The sequence below is a fragment of the Bufo bufo genome, chromosome 6 (genome assembly GCF_905171765.1).
Source record: "Bufo bufo chromosome 6, aBufBuf1.1, whole genome shotgun sequence".
Lineage (NCBI taxonomy): Eukaryota > Metazoa > Chordata > Amphibia > Anura > Bufonidae > Bufo > Bufo bufo.
The window spans coordinates 36,259,814-36,272,937 of record NC_053394.1 but is presented as its reverse complement, the minus strand read 5'-3'; the positions used below and the strand labels follow the sequence as shown (position 1 = coordinate 36,272,937).

At 42.7% G+C, this 13,124-nt stretch overlaps 1 pseudogene; it reads left to right on the top strand.

Moving 5' to 3' along the window:
- The first annotated feature begins 3,925 nt into the window (after positions 1 to 3,925).
- Positions 3,926 to 4,392, top strand: LOC121006110 (annotated as a pseudogene).
- Positions 4,393 to 13,124: the final 8,732 nt, after the last annotated feature.

Genomic DNA, 13,124 nt, shown 5'->3' with positions numbered 1-13,124 from the left:
GGCCATCCACCAACCATCCAGTACTCCATCTGGAGTATCCAGGGTTGTACAGCACTCATCAGTAAACAAGACTGTTTAATAATTAGTCTTCATGTATGTCTGGGCCCACTGCAACAGTTTCTGCCTGCAAGCATTGGGTAGGGGTGCCAAATAGTAGGTTTATGCACAACTGCAAGCCTCTGGAGGATCATACGCCTTAAGGTTCGCAGGACTCCAGAGGCACCAGCAGCTTCAGATACCTGTTTGCTGCTTTGTAATGGCATTCTAGCAGCTGCTCTCTTAATCCGATGAATTTGTCTAGCAGAAACCTTCCTTGTTATGTCTTTATCTGCACAAACCTGTCTGTGCTCTGAATCAGCCACAAATCTCTTCACAGGACGATGATCATGCTTAAGTTTTCATGAAGTATCTAACTTTTTCATACCTTGTCCAAGGCATTGTACTATTTGATACTTTTCAGCAGCAGAGAAATCCTTTTTCTTTTCCATATTGCTTGAAACCTGTGGTCTGCTTAATAATGTGTAATGTCCTTCTTAAGTAGTTTTCCATTAATTAGGCTCACCTGGCAAACTAATTATCACAGTGATCCAAAGAGCCCAGAGACACAATACCATTCATGAGTTTAATTGAAAAACAAAAAAGTTACATCTTTATGACACTTAAATACAATTTGCATAATAATTTGGAATGCGGTATAAGTTGACAATACATAGCAGAGCAAATACCAAGTCATGAGGAGGAAAGAGCTGCCTGTAGAGCTCAGAGACAGGATTGTTTGTGTGGAAGCACAGATCTGGAGAAGGGTACAAAACATTTCTGCTGCACTGAAACTTCCCAAGAGCACAGTGGCCTCTTTAATTCATAAATGGAAGACATTTGGAACAAACAGGAGTCTTCCTAGAGCTGGACGCTCCAACAAACTAAGTAATCAGGGGAGAAATGCCTTTGGTAAGAGAGGTGACCAAAACTTCAATGGTCACTCTAGCTGAGCTCCAGAGATCCTGTGTGCAGATTGGAGAAACTTCTAGAAGGTCAACCATCACTGCAGCACTCCACCGATCTGGGCTTTATGGCAGAGTCTCCTCAGTAAAAGACACATGAAAGTTTGCAAATAAAAGCACATAAAGGCTCTCAGACTGTGAGAAACAAGATTTTCTGGTCTGATGAAATCAAGATTGAACTTTTTGACCTCAATTATATGTCTGGAGGAAACCAGGCACTGCTCATCACCTGCCCAATACCATCCCTACAGTGAAACATGGTGGTGGCAGCATCATGCTATGGGGGTGTTTTAAAGCGGCTGGGACAGGGAGACTGGTCAGAGTGGAGGGAAAGCTGAATGGAGCAAAGAACAGAGATATTCGCCATGAAAACTTTACCCAGAGTACTCTGGACCTCAGACTGGGCCAAAGGTTCATCTTCCAACAAGACAATGACCCTAAACTAAGCACACAGCCAATACAACACAGGAGCGGCTTAGGGACAACTCTGTGAATGTCCTTGAGTGACTCAGCCAGAGTCCTAATTTGAACCCAATAAAAAAATCTCTGTAGACACCTGAAAATGGCTGTCCAACGACGGTCCCCATCCAACCTGACAGAGCTTGAGAGGATCTGCAAAGAAGAATAGCATAAAATCCCCAAATCCAGGTGTGCAAACCTTGTGGCATCATACCCAAAAAGACTGGAGGCTGGAATCAATGCCAAAAGTACATCACCTGAATAAATCTAAGGGTTTGAATACTTATGTCAATGCAAGGTTTTAGTTTTTCCTATTCAATAAATTAGCAAAGATTTTTAACATTCTGTTTATTGGCTATTGACTGCAGAATGAAAAATAAAATTTGAACTTTTTTAGCACAAGGCCGCAAAATGTGAAAAAAGTTAATGGGTCTGAAGAGTCTCCAAATGCACTGCACGCTAGATACCTGGTTGTTAAAAGCTGACCTGAGCAAACAAATGCAGGACTTCATCTACATCTTCACCACTGATAGCTAAATTACCTTTCTTTATAAGGATCTTTAGGTTATTGTCATATAAGAGTGAAAAGTCATTGCCATGGTTTCAGTTTTTGAAGTTTCCTCTCCAATTTTTGAATCTTTGATGATCTCAGCAGAGGTTAGTTAACTAAGTAAAGGCATGCGCTCTATGGGGAGTGCAGAATTATTAGGCAAGTTGTATTTTTGAGGGTTAATTTTATTATTAAACAACAACCATGTTCTCAATGAACCCAAAAAACTCATTAATATCAAATCTGAATATTTTTGGAAGTAGTTTTTAGTTTGTTTTTAGTTTTAGCTATTTTAGGGGGATATCTGTGTGTGCAGGTGACTATTACTGTGCATAATTATTAGGCAACTTAACAAAAAACAAATATATACCCATTTCAATTATTTATTTTTACCAGTGAAACCAATATAACATCTCAACATTCACAAATATACATTTCTGACATTCAAAAACAAAACAAAAACAAATCAGTGACCAATATAGCCACCTTTCTTTGCAAGGACACTCAAAAGCCTGCCATCCATGGATTCTGTCAGTGTTTTGATCTGTTTACCATCAACATTGCGTGCAGCAGCAACCACAGCCTCCCAGACACTGTTCAGAGAGGTGTACTGTTTTCCCTCCTTGTAAATCTCACATTTGATGATGGACCACAGGTTCTCAATGGGGTTCAGATCAGGTGAACAATTTGGCCATGTCATTAGATTTTCTTCTTTTATACCCTTTCTTGCCAGCCACGCTGTGGAGTACTTGGACGCGTGTGATGGAGCATTGTCCTGCATGAAAATCATGTTTTTCTTGAAGGATGCAGACTTCTTCCTGTATCACTGCTTGAAGAAGGTGTCTTCCAGAAACTGGCAGTAGGACTGGGAGTTGAACTTGACTCCATCCTCAACCCGAAAAGGCCCCACAAGCTCATCTTTGATGATACCAGCCCAAACCAGTACTCCACCTCCACCTTTCTAACGTCTGAGTCGGACTGGAGCCCTCTGCCCTTTACCAATCCAACCACGGGCCCATCCATCTGGCCCATCAAGACTCACTCTCATTTCATCAGTCCATAAAACCTTAGAAAAATCAGTCTTGAGATATTTCTTGGCCCAGTCTTGACGTTTCAGCTTGTGTGTCTTGTTCAGTGGTGGTCGTCTTTCAGCCTTTCTTACCTTGGCCATGTCTCTGAGTATTGCACACCTTGTGCTTTTGGGCACTCCAGTGATGTTGCAGCTCTGAAATATGGCCAAACTGGTGGCAAGTGGCATCTTGGCAGCTGCACGCTTGACTTTTCTCAGTTCATGGGCAGTTATTTTGCGCCTTGGTTTTTCCACACGCTTCTTGCGACCCTGTTGACTATTCTGAATGAAACACTTGATTGTTCGATGATCACGCTTCAGAAGCTTTGCAATTTTAAGAGTGCTGCATCCCTCTGCAAGATATCTCACTATTTTTGACTTTTCTGAGCCTGTCAAGTCCTTCTTTTGACCCATTTTGCCAAAGGAAAGGAAGTTGCCTAATAATTCTGCACACCTAATATAGAGTGTTGATGTCATTAGACCACACCCCTTCTCATTACAGAGATGCACATCACCTAATATGCTTAATTGGTAGTAGGCTTTCGAGCCTATACAGCTTGGAGTAAGACAACATGCATAAAGAGGATGATGTGGTCAAAATACTCATTTGCCTAATAATTCTGCACGCAGTGTAGTCTAATTTTGATCCCTATTTTCATCTACTCAGTTTTCCCTTTTCCCTTCCTTGACTATATGAATTACTAATTCGATATATATAAACATGAGTGCTCCTTAAATTTGTACATATCAGGAAAATTGACTGTGACTACAGCTGCTGTTTAGGTAAAATCCTAGATATTAAAGGAGTTGTATAAGATTACAAAAAGTGGACTGCTTTTTCTCAAGATGGTTCTGAAGGCAAAATAAGACACTCTCCTTCCCAAGACTGAAGCCAAGTTGAAGGCCTGAAGGCTGTATTGAAAGGAGCACACGGTCACAAGAAGAATAAAATCAGGAACCCTCCCTGTACATTCAGCAGGCCCAAGACCCTGAGACTTAAAAGACAACCCAAGTAACCCAGACAAAGTGCTCCCACAAGGAACAAGCTTGACCATTATGCCATCATCAAGTTCCCTCTGACCACTGAGTCAGCCATGAAGAAAATGGAAGATAATAACACTCTGGCTTTTAATGTTAAGAACAAAGCCTACCAGCCACAGATTTAGCAGGCTGTGAAGAAACTGTACGACACTGAGGGGTCCAAAGTCATATGCCTTCTTCTTATCAGGCCTGATGGTGAGAAGAAGACATATGTCTGACTTGCTCCAAACTATGATGCCCTGGATGTTCACAATGACATTGGCATTATCTAAACCTAATGGCAGATCTTCTCTACAGAAATTGATCCAACAAACAAAAAAAAAAAAAAGGAAAAAATGGACTGATTCTCCTCTCCCCCCAGAAACAGCACCACTCGTGTCCGTGGGCAGTGCCTACTATTGCAGTTCAGCTTGATTCCATTCAAATTCATACACCTTTAAGGTATGGCCACACGTAGTGGAATTTTAGTGAATTCTGTTGCTTTTCCTTCGAAGTTCAGCTGCACATTTGTTGTGGATTTTGCTGCAGACTTCAACTTGTGCATTGCAAAGGGTGAAATCCACGGTGCGTATCTGCAGCATGGCCATGCTTTGGATTTAAAATCTATGCTGCAGGTCAATTAACATCACCGTTTTTTTTTTTTCCACATTTCTTAAAATCTCATCCACTTTGCCGATACCTTTGCAGCAGAGGCAAAACCGCAGCATATCCGTTCCGTCTCTGCATTTCCTTATACAAGATATGAAGCTGCAATATTTGAAATGGAGAAATTGTTGAAGGCACCTCTTTCTATATACAATATCAAGGGCATTGATAGAGAAGAACAGATACCAAAATGGTCTTTTTTTGTTGCAGTGTTCATGGGGGCGGTAGATGCCTCTGAAGGTTCATATCGGGTGAAGAGGAACATTGCCAAAGTTAACCCCTCTCTATAGGCCCATTAGCAACATCAGGGTCCGTCTTTGAGTAGTAAACCTTGCTACAATGACCTGTCAACCAACGCCACAAAAGGGCGTGAAGCAATATAAAATGTTACATAATACAGAAGGAAATAATGACATTGTAACAAAGCTTGAGCCCGGTGAAGATTCCATATTTTACAAAGGCAAGTTTGCGAAGCAAATATACTTACTGAATGGCAATTGTTTCGAATCCCTTTAAAATTTAGACATTTTTTATTTCATTTTTGTCTCAGAGTGTAACATCATTCTTGCACTTAATACGTGGCCTTTCTTATCCAATGAAGCATGCTGCTCCTGGGGAGTCATCAACCAAGAGAATGGACAGCGCTATGTAGATATTTATGATTTTTACTGATGCGTATAGAAGGATGTTAAGCTTCCATGATACCAACAGGTTTCAATATGTCATGAATGGATCTGTTAATCCTCCTTTCCATACCCATGACCTAATGCCAGCCCTGAAGCTTGGCGGATTGTTTACCGTTACGTAGATGTATGTGGCGGTACAGCCCAACCTTAAAAAACAATTAGAACCATTTAGCAACGCCACTTAGCCGCTACAATGCAAAAGGACTTGAAGGCACACATTGGAAAATATGACTTTATTTGTAATGAAAGCCGTTAGACTGTAAGCTCTTGTGCCGGGGTGTATTTCCGTGTGTAAAAACGAAGGACATAAACAATTAAGAAGATACCGCAATTTAAATAGATGTAATCTTCCTCTAACGAGTGATTTATATATTGTTTAATGATCTTAGCCAAACACAGCTTGCAGTAATGAGGCAATGCCTATTTGTACGAAGGGTCCTCCGCCTAATACGTTATAGACCTGAAATGTGGGTTTACATGATAAAGAGAAGAAATCTAATGCCCCCCCCCTCTCAAAAAAAATTGAACCTAATGGATCACAACAGATCTGCCACATGTGTCATAGATATCGTAAAAACAGCAGCCATGACGCCAGGTTTGCTGTAAAGTAAAAAGTCCAAGAACTCATTCACTAGGAATAAACTAAAACACACGCAAGAAAGCACAATTAGAACAATTCCGTAAAATGGATCTTCCAATTGTGTTTCCCAGTTGGTAGAAAATAAATGATCACAGACCAGCCATGTTGTATTTCAATGGCCTTCATGTCCATTTTTACAACTGCAAAAAACTGATTCGAGTTTTTTTATATTTAGTTTTCTTACAGATTCCATAATCCACTGCATTTTGAATTTCACGGATCATTCCAGTGACCTGCTAAGTGATCTGGCAGCAAGAGATGGTGATACCACAACCCTAGGTAGAAGACTGGCTCTGTGTTGTTGAAGGCCCCATCGAATTAGCGCAGTTAACCATCTTCATCGGGGTAAGACAGCAAACACATTTGTGTTAAGAAGCCACCTCACTCAGGGTCCTGATACTTTATCTGCAAGTAGTATTTTTCAGTAGTGGTGTTGGCTTTGGCCAACACTAGTTACCGGTTTGTCATTAGGTATATTAGAGCCTATGGGAGCACAGCTGATGCTCACATCTTCACGACTTCCAGAATCATCATTAAAACCACCACTACTGCCTGGATCTTCTGAACCCCCAGCCCAATTTGTCATAGTGGCTAATGAAGAGTTTGCGCTTTCTCCCTAGGTGATGCACCTATTCCCTAGACAAAGTTTGGATAAATAACCGGCTCACCATGGTCCATCGGCTTGTTGGGTATGCCTTCACTATCCAGCAAATGATTGGCATTTATTTTGTCTGTCCAGATAGATATGGAGGGACAACCTGACCCTGGTGAGCCAAGCCTTTATGATCCTCACAATTTCACGCGGATCCATGATGCTACAGTGGATGGGCATCTGGACCAATGGTTGACCACATCACTGGTGGCTCTGGACTAGACACCACATAGAAGACCTGGAACATCAGAATGGTTATCTGGGAATGTTACCACAAATTATTCCTTAACCCCTGAGAGAGTGGTTTCCTGGCAGTCAGACTGTGTGGAGGGAGATCATTTGATTCTGGCTTTGAACTGTTCATTTAGTTTCTTATTCTAGATTTGCAGTTAGTTACAACATTCTGTTTAGTTAGTGTAGATACTCACAATACAATGAGGACCTTTGGAAGTAGTATTTATGGCAAAATTCCAATAGTTTTTTATGATTTATTTTTTCTTGTTTTCAAAAATTATATGTTTTTCAATGTTTTTTTTTCCTTTTTTGAATGTTTTTTTTCTCTGCGTGCATGTCAAAATGGATGTGTCTTGATAGAGAATTAGAGAATTATAATTTTGCTCAAAGTGCTAACCAATGCCTCATTCACATCTTTTTGGCCTAAAAAATAAAATAAAATAGCCACAAAATAGTAAAAAAAAAAAAAGGAAAAAATAAATAAAAATAAAATGTGGAAAACAAATGTAAAAAGGGAAAAAAAAACAGAAAGAGAAGAAAACTAATAAAAATGAACATTAAGTAAAAAAAAATAAAACTTAAAAAAAAGTAAAAAAAGTGATTTAAGCATTATGGTTGAAAAAGAACAACAGAGAAAAAAGGTATCAAAATTAATAAATTGGATGAGGAAGAGCAGCAGAGAGCGTCACAGCCAGGGAGAAGGTGAGCAGTTTTTTCTCCCTGGCTGTGACTGGTGACGCTCTCCACTGCGATTGGACCGCGTCACAGCCAGTGAGAAGGAGACGCCCATTGAGAAACCCGGCTGTCTCCTCCTCTCTGTACCAATACTCTAGCCTCATGCACACGACCGTCCGCAAAACACAGATGGTGTCCGTGTGCGTTCCGCAATTTGCGGAACGGCACGGACAGCCATTAATAGAACTGCCTATTCTTTTCGGCAAAACGCGGACAAGAACAAGACAGGTTATATATTTTTTGCGGACCACGGAACGGAGCAACGGATGCGGACAGCACACAGAGTGCTGTCCGCATCTTTTGCGGCCCCATTGAAGTGAATGGGTCCACATCCGAGCCGCCAGAACTGCGGCTCGGATGCGGACCAAAACAACGGCCGTGAGCATGAGGCCTAAATGAACATATCAGGCGCCAAAAACAGCAGGGGACATAGTGTCGGAACAGAGGCGTATTTTAGAAAAAAAATGTGCTGGCATCTGTAGGGGCCACCCTATCTGGTAACCATACCCACAATCCCATGAAAGGTCCTCTTTAAAGGGACCTTGTCACATAGTTTTCACTAATATAACTACCAGCTATGGCCATCAGAACAGCATTCTAGACACACCTTTATGTCATTTGGGTTTATTTAACGTCCAGGAAAAGCACTTTTAGGGCTCATGCACATGACCGTATGTATTCTGCGGTCCGCAAAACACGGATCCGCAAAAAATAAGGATGACGTCCGTGTGCATTCCATATTTTGCGGAACGGAACACCTGGCCAATATTAGAACAGTACTATCCTTGTCCGTAATGCGGAGAATAATAGGACATGTTCTGTTTTTTTGTGTAACGGACATACGGAAACGGAATGCACACGGAGTAACTTTGTTTTTTGCGTACCCATTGAAATGAATGGTTCCGCATACGGTCCGCAAAAAAATTAAATAAATGGAACGGACACTGAAAGAAAATACGTTTGTGTGCATAAGTCCTTATTTTTATAAAAGCTGGCTTCCAAGTCCCCAAGCCCACTGTGCCCCCCACCGAAAGGCTTTCACCCCTCTCCCCTGATGTCACGGCGATGCAGCTACAAATTACGCGCACGCAACGTGCATTTTCTTGTGTGGGTTATTGCCTCTGAGATGCATTCTGTGCAGGCGCTGCGGCTTACGTTTCTGAAATGGCAGCAGGAACATATGGTCCTATCAGTGATTGACAACCTTCCCTCTATGTGCATACAGAGAGAGCTGTCAATCACTGATAGGACCGCCTCCTGGACTACAAAGCCCAGAATGAGCAGGGATATAAGTGAATGAAAAAAAAAGTTTTGCTGAATTTTCCCATAAATCGATCTGCTCAGCTTCTCCTGCAGCTCAGTTCCCATGTTCAACATGACAGGTTCCCTTTAAGATATTAATGTGAACTTAATGTTGAATCTAATTAAAACAAAATGGCTGTCAAGGGGGCGGACATGCACATTTCCTAAATGATGCCTTGTTGGATACTCACACCTTCACATTGGATCTAGATATGAAGAAGATGGAAAGGCAGAGACAATGCAGGAAGGTACATTTCATACCCAAGTCACCATCTTTGAACCAGGGCTTAGTATTCTTTCCTGTTTTTGTTAATTATATATTGTTTATTTACTTAGGCTACGTTCACACTAGCGGCACGGACCTCCGGCAGGCTGTTCCGTCGGGTGAACAGCCTGTCGGATCCGTCCTGCCGCTAGTGCACGTGTGCACCCGGACTACTCCTCCGGCCCCATTGACTTTAAGCGGGGCGGGGCGGAGTTCCAGCGGAGGCACGGCAGCGCACGGCGAGAGGCTGACGGCATAAATGTCGGACATGTCGTAGTTTTATTCCGGCAGCCTCTCGCCGTGCGCAGCCGTGCCTCCGCCCCGCCCCCCTTAGGCCTCTTTCACACGGGCGTTGCGGGAAAATGTGCGGGTGCGTTACGGGAACACCCGCGATTTTTCCGCGCGAGTGCAAAACATTGTAATGCGTTTTGCACTCGCGTGAGAAAAATCGCGCGTGTTTGGTACCCAAACCCGAACTTCTTCACAGAAGTTCGGGCTTGGGATCGGTGTTCTGTAAATAGTATTATTTTCCCTTATAACATGGTTTAATGGAAAATAATAGCATTCTGAATACAGAATGCATAGTAAAACAGCGCTGGAGGGGTTAAAAAAAAACAAAAAACAATTTAACTCACCTTAATCCACTTGTTCGCGGCCCGGCATCTCCCTCTGGCTTCATCTGATCTCTGTGCAGCAACAGGACCTGTGGTGACGTCATTCCGGTCATCACATGGTACGTCACATGATCTTTTACCATGGTGATTCACCATGGTAAAAGATCATGTGACGTACCATGTGATGACCGGAGTGACGTCATCAAAGGTCCTTGATCCTATAATTAATGCTCACCACAGGTCCTATTCAGTAAAGGGGACAGAAGGAGATGCCGACATCGCGATCAAGTGGATTAAGGTGAGTTAAATGATTTTTTATTTTTTTTAACCCCTCCAGCGCTGTTTTACTTTGCATTCTGTTTTCAGAATGCTATTATTTTCCCTTATAACCATGTTGTTATAATGGAAAATAATACAGTGAATAGACTGTCTCCTAGCAACCATGCATGAAAATCGCACCGCATCCGCACTTGCTTGCGGATGCTTGCGATTTTCACGCAACCCCATTCACTTCTATGGGGCCTGCGTTGCGTGAAAAACGCAGAATATAGAGCATGCTGCGATTTTCACGCAACGCACAAGTGATGCGTGAAAATCACCTCTCATGTGCACAGCCCCATAGAAATGAATGGGTCGGTATTCAGTGCGGGTGCAATGCGTTCACCTCACGCATCGCATCCGCGCGGAATACTCGCCTGGGTGAAAGGGGCCTTATAGTCATTGGGGCCGAAGCGGTAGACCAGGGGCACACGTTTACTAGCAGCAGGACGGATCCGACAGGGTGAGCAGCCCGTCGGATTCGTCCTGCCGCTAGTGTGAAAGTAGCCTTAGTTTTCAGAACCTCCTTGATACATAACCCGCCACGGCCAGTCCATATTGTACTTATATAGAAAACTCTGATAGATGGCCAGATAAAGTTGCAGGACGTGGACTTGAGATTTTACTCTAAACATATTTTTTTGAAAACATTTTCATTCCATATTAAAATAAATAAAATAAAACCTTGCCTATTTCACACCGCCACTAGAGCAGTTAACATGGGAAGACACTTCCTGATTTATATTTTTTTAAAAACTGAACTGTATTGAATTTTACAGTAATATCACAGTAAATGCGAAAGAGATAGTTTTTGAGGCTTTCAGTGGTCCAAAGCTTTGCTGTGTAGACTCGGCCGAATAAGCGGAGGGTGAGGGATTTAATGACAACTCTTTTGTACTGCGGGGCTGGGGAATATTCTGGGTTTATGGATTATTTAATTTGCTCCCATGCATCTGCGGTACTGTCCTCTACTAACACAAGGTCTTACGGTATTTAAAAGCAAGACTGCAACGGCAGTGTAATCAATGCACCATTACTGCTACATGTGAATTCATCTATAGATCTCAGGTTTTTCTATATCTACAATTAAACTTAAAGGGGTTGTGTCACTTCCGCAAGTGGTATTTATCATGTAAAGAAAGTTAATACAAGGCACTTACTAATGTATTGTGATTGTCCATATTGCTTCCTTTGTTGGCTGGATTCACTTTTCCATCACATTATACACCGCTCGTTACCATGGTTATGACCACCCTGCAATCCAGCAACGGTGGTCGTGCTTGCACTCTATAGGAACAAGCGCCGGCCTCTGTGGTGCCCGGGACCATGGGACTGCACACGGGCTGGTGCTTTTTCCTATAATGTGCAAGCACGACCACTGTTGCTGGATTGCAGGGTGGTCATAACCATGGTAACGAGCAGTGTATAATGTGATAGAAAAGTGAATCCAGCCAACAAAGGAGGCAATATGGACAATCACAATACATTAGTAAGGGCCTTGTATTAACTTTCTCTACATGATAAATGCCATTTGCTGAAGTGAGAGACAACCCCTTTAAGTGGTATCTCTTAGAAGGCAAATATTATCAGATCTCTTTCATACTGTAATATTCATATATGTATAACATTTTTTGAGAGTTTATACTGCTAAAGGGGTTCTCCCATGACTGATGTAAAAAATGAGAATCAGACATCATATAATACATGACAATCTCTTTCTGACAAATCTAGAACCAGCCCTGTACCTCACATGGACCCAGAGATCGCCCCATTCACGCTCCAGTTGCTCTGCTAGATTTTCTTCAGGCTGGCAGTTATGGGGGTATGACCTTTCTGCTGAAGCTCTTACCCTATCACAGCTAAGGGGGCATGCCCTTTCTGCTGTAGTTTTCTCCCTATCACAGCTCAGGGGTTGTGTTCTTTCGGCTACCGCTCTCTCCCTATCACAGCTCAGGGGGTGTGTTCTTTCTGCTACCGCTCTCTCCCTATCACAGCTCAGGGGGTGTGTTCTTTCTGCTACCGCTCTCTCCCTATCACAGCTCAGGGGGTGTGTTATTTCTGCTACCGCTCTCTCCCTATCACAGCTCAGGGGGTGTGTTCTTTCTGCTACCGCTCTCTCCCTATCACAGCTCAGGGGGTGTGTTATTTCTGCTACCGCTCTCTCCCTATCACAGCTCAGGGGGTGTGTTATTTCTGCTACCGCTCTCTCCCTATCACAGCTCAGGGGGTGTGTTCTTTCTGCTACCGCTCTCTCCCTATCACAGCTCAGGGGGTGTGTTATTTCTGCTACCGCTCTCTCCCTATCACAGCTCAGGGGGTGTGTTATTTCTGCTACCGCTCTCTCCCTATCACCACTCAGGGGATGTGTCCTGTCTACTGTAGCTCTCTCTCTGTAACTGTCAGAGATTTTAACAGTAGACATGGCTGGTGAAAGTTGAAGGATGGAACTGAGCATGAGTGACCACCTCACTGGGTGGACACAGGGTCGGACTGGCCCCCCAGAGTACCAGAGGATCCTCCGGTGGGCCCAAGCTCTGACAATAATGGACCTCTAATAAAACAGGACCCCTAAGGTCCTATGTACACAGGGGGTGGGCCCTCACAATCATTTTCTCTGGTGGGCCCAAAGGACTTCAGTTCGACGCTGGGTGGACATACACATTACAGATGAAACACTAGGGGGCACCATTATAACGAAGTAAAGAGAATATCTCACAACTGGAGCATTTTTGCAACAGAAAGTAAATTACAAAAGTAACTCGTTTTTCACGCTGAATTTTGACATTTCCTATTGATCTCTTTGTAAACCTTGCCTCTATTGTCGTTAACCCCATTTATGAAGAATTTTCCATAATGAAAAAACAATCAGTGGAAATTGTCCATTGATATTGGACTTCATAAAAACACAGTTTG